Genomic DNA, 13,568 nt, shown 5'->3' on the forward strand with positions numbered 1-13,568 from the left:
AAGTATCATTATAATTAAATAATATCAAGAAAGTCTTAGAAGATCCTTATATCCTAAGACCCAGAAAAATCCTTGATACCAATATATCCTACAAAAACTTCATTATACTTGTGTAATGAAAGGAGTACAGTGTTATTCATTAGAGATTTATTTGTGATAGAAAAGAAAACAAATGAAATAGAATTTAAGATTGGAAACTATAAATCAGGTATGAAAAATTCATACACTGGAACATCATACATCAGCAAAGTGAATATACTTGATTTATATTTACCAAAATGGATAAATCTTAAAAGCAATTTTGTGTAAAAAAAAAAAAAAAGTTGCAAGCATATATTATGACAGCAAGTTGTGTTGATTATATAAACAAAGCAATTCTATATCACTATGGATACATGCATGTGCATGTATGTACATAGATATGTGACACATGGACATATGTGTAAGCAATAAATAATAAAAACATAGATGCAGTAATATTTAGCTTCAAAGAGGAAAGAAGAATGAGAGACTGCTGAGGAATTACAAACATAGCTTCAACTATATTGATCAAGCATTATGAAAAAGGTCTCCAAATTTGTTCTCTTAACATGTTTTCACTGGCCTGGAGTTGATGGAAATAATCCACATATTCTGTAATACACCAAGAGCTCTTTTGTGCAGAAGCTTCAGTCTCTATTTTCATCACATGCTCCATGATTTTTTTTTGCCTTTCCTGTATTGCCTGGTGCAGGATCGAAGACTAATGCTAGTAGAACCATTCCATACTCGCTAAGCATATTCTGTATAGGTGGTCTGGCAATTTATTTAGCATGTGGGGGTATTTGGATGTATAGTTTAGTCTTGACCTTTTTATTCTAAACTATCTCTCAGAAATAATTTAATTTTGATGTGTTTCACTAATGGTCTCTTTCCCTACATACTTCCCCCTCAAGCCTGCAGACTCCTCACATAATTGCCCTGGGAAAATGCAATTCAACCCATGATCTTACTTTACTTCAAAAATCATTACGATTTTCCCTTGCTTCTGTTGCTTTTTTTCTACAAGGGAATAAGAGGTTGGTAGGAGAGGGCCTTGCTATGAACCTAGAATTTTCTTATTTTCCATATCTTATCATTGAAATTTTAGGTTTTTTTTTTCTTCCAGATTTCATATCCTCTTTGAAGACTTGTCTTCCTTTTCTAGGAAAAACAATTAAAAAAAATCAGTGTCCATTATGTGCTATGTATTCTTTAAAAAAAAAATCACACAAAAGAACAATGAGCAAAATAAAAAAAAATCATTTCTTCTTGCTCTTTCTTATATTGTGTGGAATATAATCTTATTTCCATTTCTCCTACAACCATTCTCCTTTCTAATCTTACATCCAACCCATGTTAGTGCTAATTTCCTTAAATTATACATATTCTCTTTATTGTTATGTTAACTTCTCCATAGTCTCCACTCAGTTATCTCTATTTTAGTTGCAACACACACCACCAGCAGAGCATATAACTGGGGCTCAATGCATTTCTTTGTTTGACTTCAGTCATTCAATAAACACATATTTGGTATCATACTATAGTTGAATCATTGTAGAGTAGAAATTGGATCTGAGCAAACATAATATGAATGATGACTTGAGAGAAGCAGGTGTTATACATGAATTAAAGATCCTTTTTTATGTGTTTGAAGTACAATATTAGTTCATAAAGTGTCAACAAAGAAGAGGTCTACATAGGCATTACATGACTCGATGGCCCTGGATTCTGAACGGTTAAAATAATGTGTTGTCAAGTTGCTAACACGATAGCAGGGGATTGACATGGAGAAAATGTGAAACAGCTGTTTTTATATTCTAGGAAATCTTAAATAATCCTAAGCAGTGATATTTAAAGAGATTATTTAAAGATTTAGGAAGAGAGTCAGGTTTTAATTACAGCAAAAAGTAGGGATAGAAGAAACATACAGGAATCATAACTATAATGAGTTAGTGTAAGAAGGTAGAGAAAAGTGATGAATAAAAATGACATATATATTTGAAACTATGTACATATAGAATGCAAGATGCTTTTATCTTGTTACATTCTATCTTTATAGCAATGCTTTGAAACAAGAACATGATTACAGCTTTCACTGGATTCTTTATACCTCCAACTCCATTCCCATTGCATTACTTTAAAACTGTTTTTTAAAGTATTTATTTATTTTGAGAGAGAGAGAGAGACAGAGAGAGAGAGAGAGAGAGAGAGAATCTCAAGCAGGCTTCATGCTGTTAGCATAGAGCCCAACGTAGAGCTCAATACCATAAACCACGAGATCAAGAACTAAAGCAAAATCAAGAGTTGGACGTTTTAGTGACTGAGCCACCCAGGTACTCCAACACTGTTTGTCTACAATGTTTTGAAGTTTATTTATTTATCTTGAGAGAGAGAGAGAGAGAGAGAGAGAGAGAGAGAGAGAGAGAGAAATAAGGTTGGGCAGAGAGAGAGGGAGAGAGAGAATCCCAAGCCAAGCAGGCTTTATGCTATCAGCTCAGAGCCTGACATGGGACTTGAACTCACGAACCATGAGATCATGACCTGAGCCAAAATCAAGAGTCGGACATTAACCAACTGAGCCATCTAGGTGCCCCGTCTACAGTTTTGATAGAAATGGTTTTTGTGATCCCAAATATATTCTAAGATCATATAGGAAATTTTATTTCTATCTACTTGCCTTGTTTTCATATAAAAAACTTGTACTATTAATTTAACATGGTTATTTAATATCTATAGTAATGTGCTCTTCCTAAAGCTTTCTTGTTTATTTCATGTTATTATTGATTTTCTTATCAACAAAGAACTATGAAAGAGAACGATATGATCATATTGGTAGAAAGAACATTGGTACAACAATGTATAGAATGCAGAATAGAGAAAAGGAATATATACAAAAAACAACAACAAAAAGAATATTTGGAGGCTTTGGAATTAATCTGGTGAGAAGTGACTGTCATGTAAAATGAGTGCCAAGGGATTCAAGGAAAATAGGACTTCCCTCATTGGATGCAGAGATGAAAGTGAAGGGATAATCACAACTGAACCTAGATTTCTGGCATTAGACACTGGCTAATACACAGTGCCCTTCATCATTAACACCAGAAAAGGAAGAGATTCTGTGGTGAGAGATAGTAATTGATTTGAGAACACATTGAGTTAAGGGTTTCTTATAGGATGTCCAAATCAGAATTTATATTATAGATTTCAATACACAAAAATGATCTCAGGCTAGAACTCTAGAGAGTTACAAAAAAAATGACACTCATGAGCAAATAGTTGCTGAGTGAAGTCAAGGAAAAGGATGTTTTTATCAAAAAGAATGTCATTAGAAGACATTATGGTGGGTGTTGAAAACTGGAGAACACCAACAGATAGGAATGGAGCAGAAGAAAAGAAGCCATAAAAAAGACAAGTAGTTACTGTGTACGTAGCGGGAAATGTGGGAAAGTGTTATTCCAAATTTCAAGGCAAAAAAGCATGTGAAGAAAGAAAGTGATGGACAGTGTCAAATCAAAGAGAAACCAAGAAAAATAATAAGTCATTCACAACTTTAAGCAGACTTGTTTCAGTAAAGACTTGAGTATGGACACCGCGTTGCAAGAGAAATGTATTGATAAATATTTGGAAACAAGATTTAGTGGGAATGAAAGAGACTTACAGATCTTCTTTGACTTACTTTGGGGTTTATGCCCCGGTAAACCCATCACAAATTGAAACTGCATTTAATACACCTAAGCTTTGGAACATCATAGCTTAGGCTAGCCTGCCTTAAACAGTTCAGAATACTCACATTAACCTTCAGCTGGGCAAACTCATCTAACACAAAACCTGTTTTGTAATATAGTGTTATCTCATGTAATTATCGAATTCTGTACTGAAAGTGAAAAACAGAATGGTTGTATGGATACAGAGTGGTTGTAGGTGTATCAGTTGTGATCAGGTGACTGACTGGGAGCTACGGCTCACTGCCTCTGCCCAGCATCATGAGGGAGTACCTGTACCACATATCACTAGCCTGGGAAAAGATCAAAATTTCAAAATTTGAAGTCTACTTTCAACTGAATAAATATTGTTTTTGCACCATTATAAAGTTGAAAAATCTTAAGTTGAACCATCAAAAATAGAACCAACCATCAGTCAAGGATTCTGTGTATATCCAACAGGAATGTGGATTTAAGGGAGATTTTTTTCCCCTTCAAAATTTATGGTATGATTAAATAATCATAAGAAAGACTTAGTATGAAGCATAGGGAGGAAGTGATAGGATACTATGTAGAGATGGTGGGGTTATTCTTACCATGGGAAGAATATTTCTATTTTTACTCGAGAAAAACAGGCAATGATGTTGAGTCCATTTAATCTATTTTCCAACATCTCATAAAACTAAACAAGAAAATAATATAGGGCTTTGATCACGATAGCCACATTTTGCTAGAAACCAGAACCTATTTAGATCTTAAGGTTTATCTTCAGTGGAAGACAAATAAGAAAAGAAAAAAGAAAAGAATGAACTTAGATGTTCAGATAGTTAAAAATATTTAGAGCAGCAATTTAAGGGCAACTCATGTAGATCAAGAGAATCTAGTTAACCTTTCATAGATCAGAAGTATTTGTGTGCCTAATCACAGATGGTGTGTACAAATCTGTGTCAGAACATGATTTTTCTAAATAGAAACACCTCAAATCAATTTCAGTCCTCTTAAGATGCCGAATGCACTTTTAATGCCAAATTAAATTAGGGGGTTTTTTTGTTGTTGTTTTTTAATGTTTATTTATTTTTGAGAGAGACAGAGAGACAGAGAGAGTACGAGTGGGAAAGGGGCAGAGAGAGAAGGAGACACGGAATCCAAAGCAGGCTTCAGTCTCTGAGTTGTTGGCACAGAGCCCAATGCCGGTTTGAACTCACGAACCATGAGATCACGGCCTCAGCAAAAGTTGGATGCTTAACCAACTGAACTATCCAGGAGCCCCTATTTTTTAAATGTTTATTACTTCTGAGAGAGAGGACATGAACAGGGGAGGTGCAGAGAGAGGGGGACACAGAATATCCAAAGAGCCTAATGCAGGTCTCAAACTCATGAACATGAGATCATGGCCTGATCCAAAGTTGGGTGCTCAACTAAATGAGCCATCCAGGTACCCCCAAAACTAGCCTTTTAAAAATGTTCTTTCAGGGGTGCCTGGGTGGCGCAGTCGGTTAAGCGTCCAACTTCAGCCAGGTCACGATCTCGCGGTCCGGGAGTTCGAGCCCCGCGTCAGGCTCTGGGCTGATGGCTCGGAGCCTGGAGCCTGTTTCCCATTCTGTGTCTCCCTCTCTCTCTGCCCCTCCCCCGTTCATGCTCTGTCTCTCTCTGTCCCCCCCCCAAAAATAAATAAACGTTGAAAAAAGTTTAAAAAAAAATAAAAAAAAATAAAAATGTTCTTTCAAAAACTCATTGCCACAAACTATACATGCATTTGATTATCTCTTTTCCCTGTATCAGTATTCTCAGTTTTTTTTTTACCTAAATAAATATATTTAAGGCATGTTGATTTTAACAGATATGATTGTTTAATTGGTCTCCTATAGAATTACATGATTCTTCTCCATTTCTATATTCCTAAAAATACTGTTGAATAATCACTGAATCAAAAACCCTTACTTTTCCTAACATACCTAATTTGTTTTCCCCTCATGAACAATATCTTTCCCACACCAACAAAGAGCTTTGACATACTTTCTGTTTCCTGATGGCTTTTCTGAGTCACTTATCATATTTTATTAACATACCTGTATGGTTATTGTTAGCACATTCACTGTTAGTCTCATTTTTTTAAAATTTTTTAATGTTTATTTTTAACAGAGAGAGAGCAGAGCATGAGTGGGGGAGGGGCAGAGAGAAAGAGGGAGACACAGAATCCAAAGCAGGCTCCAGGCTCTGAGCCATCAGCACAGAGCCCGATGCGGGGCTCGAACTCACGCTGTGAGGTCATGACCTGAGCCGAGGTGGGACGCTCAACCGACTGAGCTACCCAGGCGCCCCTGTCAGTCTCATTTTTAATTGTCCCCTAAATGCTTTAAGATTTCTTTTCTGACATCTTTCCATACTCCATCAGCTTTTCTTTCATTTGAGACAATGATCTTGATTCATTTTAAATTACTAAATACACTCATAGTTCATACAAATAAATATAGGTAGATAGATAGATGATAGAGGATAATACCATTTAGAATTATACTGGGGTTATTTAAAAATATTAGCAATCATTTCTACAAATAATATGGGGTTAGAACACTTAGGGAACAGGAGAGTAATGGCAAGGGTAGAGCAAGAATGCTGATAACATTGAGCAATTATGATCAATATTTAAGTTTTATATTTATCAGAATATTATCCTATTGTTTAATTCATCTCCATAATCTTATGAAATAGATGCAATAATAATGACCCTTTCAAAATAAAGATAAGAACTTGAGGTTTAGAAAGGTTAAATGACTTCTCAAAGATAACACAACTAGTAATAGTGTAGCCAAAATGTGAACTCCGTTGTCTGAATCAGGGAGGATTTTTAGGTACTTATCATATTTCTGGTTGGGGCTTGTTCTACAAATTTGAGCACTAGGGCTATTGATTACTAGGGGTGGAAACAAGAATTAATTATGAATGTTGGTTACCTCTGCTTTTATACTGGGGTAATATTTCTATGAGGCGTTAGAATAATGTGAATTCATATTAGATAGATTTAATTGCTACTAGGAAGGGTCTCCAAGATCTATTCCCCAAACAAGATAGAAAATCAGTTATCTCTCAAGTGACAGTCTAGAGATAGGCAGTTGATTTAGGAATGGGCAGTTAAACTAGTATGGCAATAGCCCACCTGAAGGTCATAAAGAGACTCGGGTTTCTTATATCCCTTTGATATTTGGTCACCTAAAGTCTTGTCTTATTTCACATGATAGCGTCCAAATTTTAACCTTTGTAATGAGGGAAATGAGGACATGGGAAACAAGAAATTGCCTTATAAAATATTGTACTTAAGTTGCAAAAATCATTTATTTTATTCCATTGACTAAAATCAGTCATGGCCAATCCTAGCTTAAAGAGAGACTGATGATAATAGTACTTTCTAGGTAAGTAATGTATCAGTTATGGAAATACATGACTCCGAGCTCCTTTTAAGAGATGATGCCATGAGGAATGTAACTGGCTGACAGCATCCAAGTTGATGTACCTTGGGTTCACTGTAGCATTCCAGTCAGGGTTAGGCACTTTTTGGCCTGTAGCAAGTCAGTGATGACACTTGTTGGGTTAGTAGGGCTTGACCATTTCTGCTTAACTTGGAACTTCTCTAGTAGGCAGTTATTTTTTTTTCTGAGGCTCCTTATTGGTTTGACATATACTTTCTCACTGTTGTACTCAACTCTGAGACTCTTATTACCCAGTCATCTTACCTTACATTATTTCATTCACAGATGGCACACTGTATTATAGTCTGAAGGTGCTCCTTGCCAGCTTTCAACCCATTTCCAATTACCTGGGTGTCATATCTCCTTCACATCTGACTGTGCCCCATCATATGACTCTCAGAGGACCCATAATAATGTAGGTGGTCATGTACTCAACTGAAACCTTAGGGGTTCAGTCACCAAGAGGAAGGTTATAATGGATACCAGGGCATTTAGGTTTCTCTGTAAACATCTTCATGTATGTTCCACTAAATATTTATTCATATAATTTTCCCATACATAGGTATATTTATTCTCTCTCCTATGAGGAAGATATAAAATCCTACTATGTATTTATTTCATCTAGTTCAAAATCCAGGATCTCTGCACAATGTGATATCTCTTCCATCACTTTGCATATAATTCTGAAACTGATCTGGGAAAAAGGAATAATGGAAACACATTCATTTATTAATTGCTGAATGGCAGGAATCAAGGAGAATCCTGTCATATTAATAAATTCTGTTAGCACATCTAGCTGTAGATTTTCCTCTCTGCAAGTCTTCATATCTTGTTCTGTATGTCTCTTGCTTTTACTCTAGGAGAGGTATTTTCTTATTTATTTAGGGTAGATATTATTAATATGCAGTATTAATGGGTATAACTCTACTTATGGGCAGAGAGAATATTGTTCTTTTATGCCTCCTTGAAGTTACATGTGGCCACATGACTTTCTTGGGCCAGTGAAATAATGTGGTAACATCTTTATGATGTGGAAACATGTATTGTCATGTGGGCCTTGTGCCCTGGAAAGATGTCTAATTTCACATCAAACGTTTTAAGTTCAGGAAATAAAACTTTTTTTTTTTCAGTCATATGCTGTAGAGATTTTGATCTTGTAGCAAAATTCAGTTTACACTGACTGATGCATCATTTTTCTGCATAGCCATATTTAAGTGACTATTGGAATGTGTGTCTTTTCTGGGGGATGGTGAGCTTTTACAGTTTACTTCCTGCTAGGGCAAGTTTGTGAGTCTGGCGGCTTTTGTAGAAATGAAACAATCACAGATAATTTTGTAATTCAAGCTTGTTTCTTTGGAAGTAAAATTATGTAGCAAGTTTTAAGTCTATTTATTTAGAACAACTTCCTCTGGTGAGTAACCAAACTTAAACTCTATTCTTGACATCGTATTTAAGCCTACTAATTCTCTTCTTTTGTTTACTGAGTTATGTGCTTAGATCATCTGTCTGCCCTGGATTTAATGAGGCCATGTGAAGCAATAAGCCATCTGAAACGCCTCCCTTAGAGTAATCTTTGCCATGGGTCTAACTCACAATATGTGGCTGAAATTCTTAATTAGAGGTCTCAGAGAAAATACCTGAACAAAAGTAGTATCTCCTGCTAATTACATTTGAATAGCTTTTCCTAACCTATGAGAGACTTCAAGTTATTGGATTTTCATTAATTTCCTTTATAGCTGTAGTCTTGGTGGGCATGGAGTCTGCCCTCAAGGTTAACAAACAACAGCAATGTAACCAAACATTTGCTATGACATAATGAGAATTACCACCTTTTTGGCCTGCAACACTGCCTGCCCTCCCAAGTTCTAAGCCACTACTACATATTTCAGATTTAAAAACAAAACAAAACAAAACAGAAAAACGTTTGGCAAGAGATTAGTCAGTTTTTTGAATAATTAGTATATAAACCATACTAATGAGAAAGGAAATTCAAAATAAAGTGTTTTAACCCAGATTAGTTTATTTTTGTTGTGTAGTAGGTATTCATAGATGAGCAAGTGGTTGAAAGGGGAACGATTTTCTACAGCTATTCAGGATTCAATTTCCTTCCATTCTTTCTTTGTTAGCCTCTATTGTCGTCACTTGCATGGTTATTGCTGTTCACAACACCATGACTTCATTTCAGCACATAGAAAGAATGAAAGATGTGTAAGGCAAGTGATTTTCTTATACAAAAACATGATCTAGAAATTGTGAACATTGCATAAGCACAGATGCTATTGACTAAATGGCCACATCTAGCTGTAAGAGATGTTATTAGTAGATCTAGTCATACCTTTGGCAAGGAAGGAGAACATTCTATCTAAAGGAGAATCTTTACAGGGAGAGAATTAACAGCTATGTCAATATTTGTAAAACACCTGGCACGGTAGCTGACAAATAATGGTTAACCAATATTTCTTTCATTGTTTTCTATGCTGTACCTTAATAATTTGGATTGAAGCCAAGAATAAGACCACTTATACCTGGTTTAACAGCTTTGTTATGGTTCTATGATTGCATAACTTCTTACTCTGTTTACCCTGTACACATTACTTAAAGTATGTTTAAAAGAGAGTGGCCTAATTTTGAAACTGGCACAGGTGAAGAATTAATGACATTTTTCTAGTGGTATAATACTCCTAATGCTCTTAATTAACTGTCTAATGATGTTCTGGGATCTTTAGCAAATGATGGGTCCTCTGTTGCAGAGTATGCAATTACATGCCTTCCTGCTAAGAATAAGAGTCATAAGTTATTTCGTGCAAGGATAAGAAAGATATTTTGATATTTCCTGAAGTTTTCAGGTCCATCAATCTGGGAATGAATCAGCATTGGGACAATAAAATCTGCCCATCTGTGTCAAATATAATTTTTCCCAAGGAGTATTCTGAAATATATATTATAGTGTGCTTTCAGTAGAAATATTTAAATGCCTAGTTAAGGATAAAATGAAAGTTTTTTGTAAAATATTGCAGGTGATATATATATATATATACACATGTATATATACATATATATGTACATATATATGTATATATACATATATATGTATATATATGCATATATATGTATATATACATGTATATATACATATATATGTATATATATATATATTTAAATGTTTGTTTATTTTTGAGAGAGAGAGAGTGTAAGCAGGGGAGGGGCAGAGAGAGAGGGGAACAGAGTTTCCAAAGCGAGCTTTGTGCTGACAACAAAGAGCCTGACTCAAGGCTCAAACCCATGAACTGAGAGATCATGAGCAGAGCCAAAGTTGGACACTTAACCGGAGGAGCCACTCAGGCACCCCTGCAGGTGATATATTTTAACTTTTGTTAAAGATTTCATCATCAGTAGATAGATCATATTATATGCACGTGTTTTAATCCTCCTCCCACCCCTTTTGTGTGATGCAGCAGAATGAGTATTCTCATACATTTGATGAGGTAGGATGGTTATTTGTTTCTGAATAAAATTTAGTGATTCAAATTAAAGACCTTAAAAATATTAGTATCTTTCAAAGCTTCAGTTTAAATTGTTGGAATGCAACCTTAGCAACCAAACAAGAAATACACAGAAAGATGAATCTGTAAAGATTGTCACTACAACCTTTTATATAATAATTGCATTGATCAAATTTGGTTTGGTAATAAAAAACTCAAAATCTCAGTTATAAAAACAAGCATTTATATAATACACACGAGGCTGCAGGCCAGCTCTGCCTCTGCCAGGCTCTTTTGGATTTGTGTCCTCTCATCTGATTTCAGTGTGAAGAAACTCCAATATCAATGACAGAGAGCTTAAATGAAGTGAGCTTAAAACTAGACACCACAAAGTACTTTCTGGAAATGGAAGAATTATCACACTTTGTCTATATTCCGTTGTTTAAAAGAAGTCACAAAGCTGTAGCCAGAGTTAATGGAAGGAAGGGGAAGGGGGGTTATATTCAATTTTCTTTACTGAAAGTCACTGCAAAGTCTCATGACAATGAGCTTTTATGACTAATCTATTACAAGAAGATAGCAAGGACTTGACAATCATAATCTAATTGATAACAATTGCCCTCAAAAGAGAAGTGAAGACAAATATATAAGTTAGATAATTTATTTTGTGTAGATATGATTAAATACTATACAATCATTAAAAATGGTATTCTAGGGGTGCCTTGGTGGCCTCAGTCGGTGAAGCGACCAACTCTTGATTTTGTTTGGTTCAGGTCATAATCTCCTGGTTCACGGAATCAAGCCCTGAACTGGGCTCCGTGCAGAGCATGGAACCTGCTTGGGATTCTGTCTCTCTTCCTCACATTCTGCCCCTTCCTACCCGCTCAAAACAAATAAATAAACGTTTAAAAAATGGTGTCCTAGAAGAGACTTTAACTAAGATAATGTTCATAATAAATATTTAAAGTGAGAAAGCGGATTAGAAGTTATATGTTTATTTTCTCAATTTTATAAAAGAATATAATGTAATGTTACTTCAGAGAATAAATATATGTAAATTCATGCATTGAAAATACTGATGTTTTAATATCTTTTTTTAGCAACATGGCCTTATAGATGATTTTTAGTTTCTTCTTTGTGCTCTTTTGCTCTAATGTTCAAGATTTTATACTTTAAAATTTTTCAGCAATAAAAATACAGTTTTTCATCAACTGTAACTAATGTACCACTCTGGTAGGGGATGCTAATAATGGGAGTGACTGTATATGTGTGGAGGCAGGAGGTATATGGGAAATCTCAGTACCTTCCTCTTAATTATGCTGTAAATCTAAAACTGCCCCAAAAATCGAATACATAGATTTTGTAAATAAAAACAACACCATTACATTAAAATTCAACTTTGTTTACTTACTTTAATTTCCAATTTACTAGTATTCTGTTTGGATTCAGTAATAGAAAATGCATTTTTTTTTCTGAAATTTATTGACAAATTGGTTTCCATACAACACCCAGTGCTCATCCCAAAAGGTGCCCTCCTCAATACCCATCACCCACCCTCTCCTCCCTCCCACCCCCGAAAATGCATTTTTAAATAGCACAACAATTTTACTGTTTTACTGAAAATGACTTAGTATCAGTTCCTGCTTTGCCTACCTCACCTGTGAGTTGCTTCATCATACATCTAGCTTTGCCCAGTTCTTTTTTTTTTTTGAAGGGTAGTATTTATTATATTTTTAAATTATTTTTTAATGTTTATTAATTTCTGAGAGACAGAGAGACAGATCACGAGTGGGGGAGGAGCAGAGAGAGAGGGAGACACAGAATACAAAGGAGGCTCCAGACTCTGAGCTGTCAGCACACAGCCTGACACGGGGCTTGAAATCATGAGCCGTGAGATCATGACCTGAGTTAAGTCAGATGCTTAACTGACAGAGACACTCAGGCACCCTACCCAGTTCTTAGGCGAATCACAGGGTCATACCCTTAGGATGAGAGTTTTTGGGAAATAGTCCAAGCAACATTATTGTATGCTGGATTACAGACTTGTTCCATGGCTTTATTAATTCAGTCAATGAAACTGTGTTTCTGACAGTATTTCCCAATGTACAGTTTGAGTTTCTTGAGAAACAGAAACCAGGGACATAGATTCAATAACTCACAGAATTATTATGTATCTTCATTCTCAATGGGTGAATCTTCCAAAACATCAAACCTGCTGTTTGTTCTGACATTTTGTGGTTTACCTGCTTCTAGGACTTCATCTGCTATGGTTTTTTTTTTGAGTGCAATATAATGATACTGATAGGCATTGACATTTCCTACTTCCCTACCCCTCTGTAAATATACATGTGTATATATGTATATATATGTATATGTAGAGAGATTATATACATGATATATATAATATACATATTTATACATAAATATGTTTAGAGAGATTGTGTATATGTATTTCCCCTATAGTCTTGCATTAGAAATGTTAAGGAACTTGCTCAGTTTCTTCAGTTAGAGAAACAGGTCTCTCTACAGTGGAGCAAATATCCTTTCTCAAATATCTTTGATTATGTAATTAGTTTAAAGCAAGTCCTTTGATAAGTTTTAATGACAAGCTTTATCAGGAGCTAATTCTAAAACCAAGATACTTCCTGATTTCCTTGAATTTAGGATTATTATCCCAGTTTTAAACTAGTTAGAACTCAGCTTATACCTAGAAGCCTAACTTACCTGTTACGGTAAATGAAGTCAAAAATTTTTCAGTGGCAAATTTATGGGTTGTTGGTTGTTTGCATTATAAAATGACCTTTTGACAGGAAATGCTTCCTACATGTGCTGAGATAATTACTATTCACATAGAGCTTTTATTATTTTTAATTCTGCCTTTAGGTATTTTGGAGAGA

This window comes from Prionailurus viverrinus, chromosome B4 (assembly GCF_022837055.1).
Source record: "Prionailurus viverrinus isolate Anna chromosome B4, UM_Priviv_1.0, whole genome shotgun sequence".
In the NCBI taxonomy this organism is placed as follows: Eukaryota; Metazoa; Chordata; class Mammalia; order Carnivora; family Felidae; genus Prionailurus; species Prionailurus viverrinus.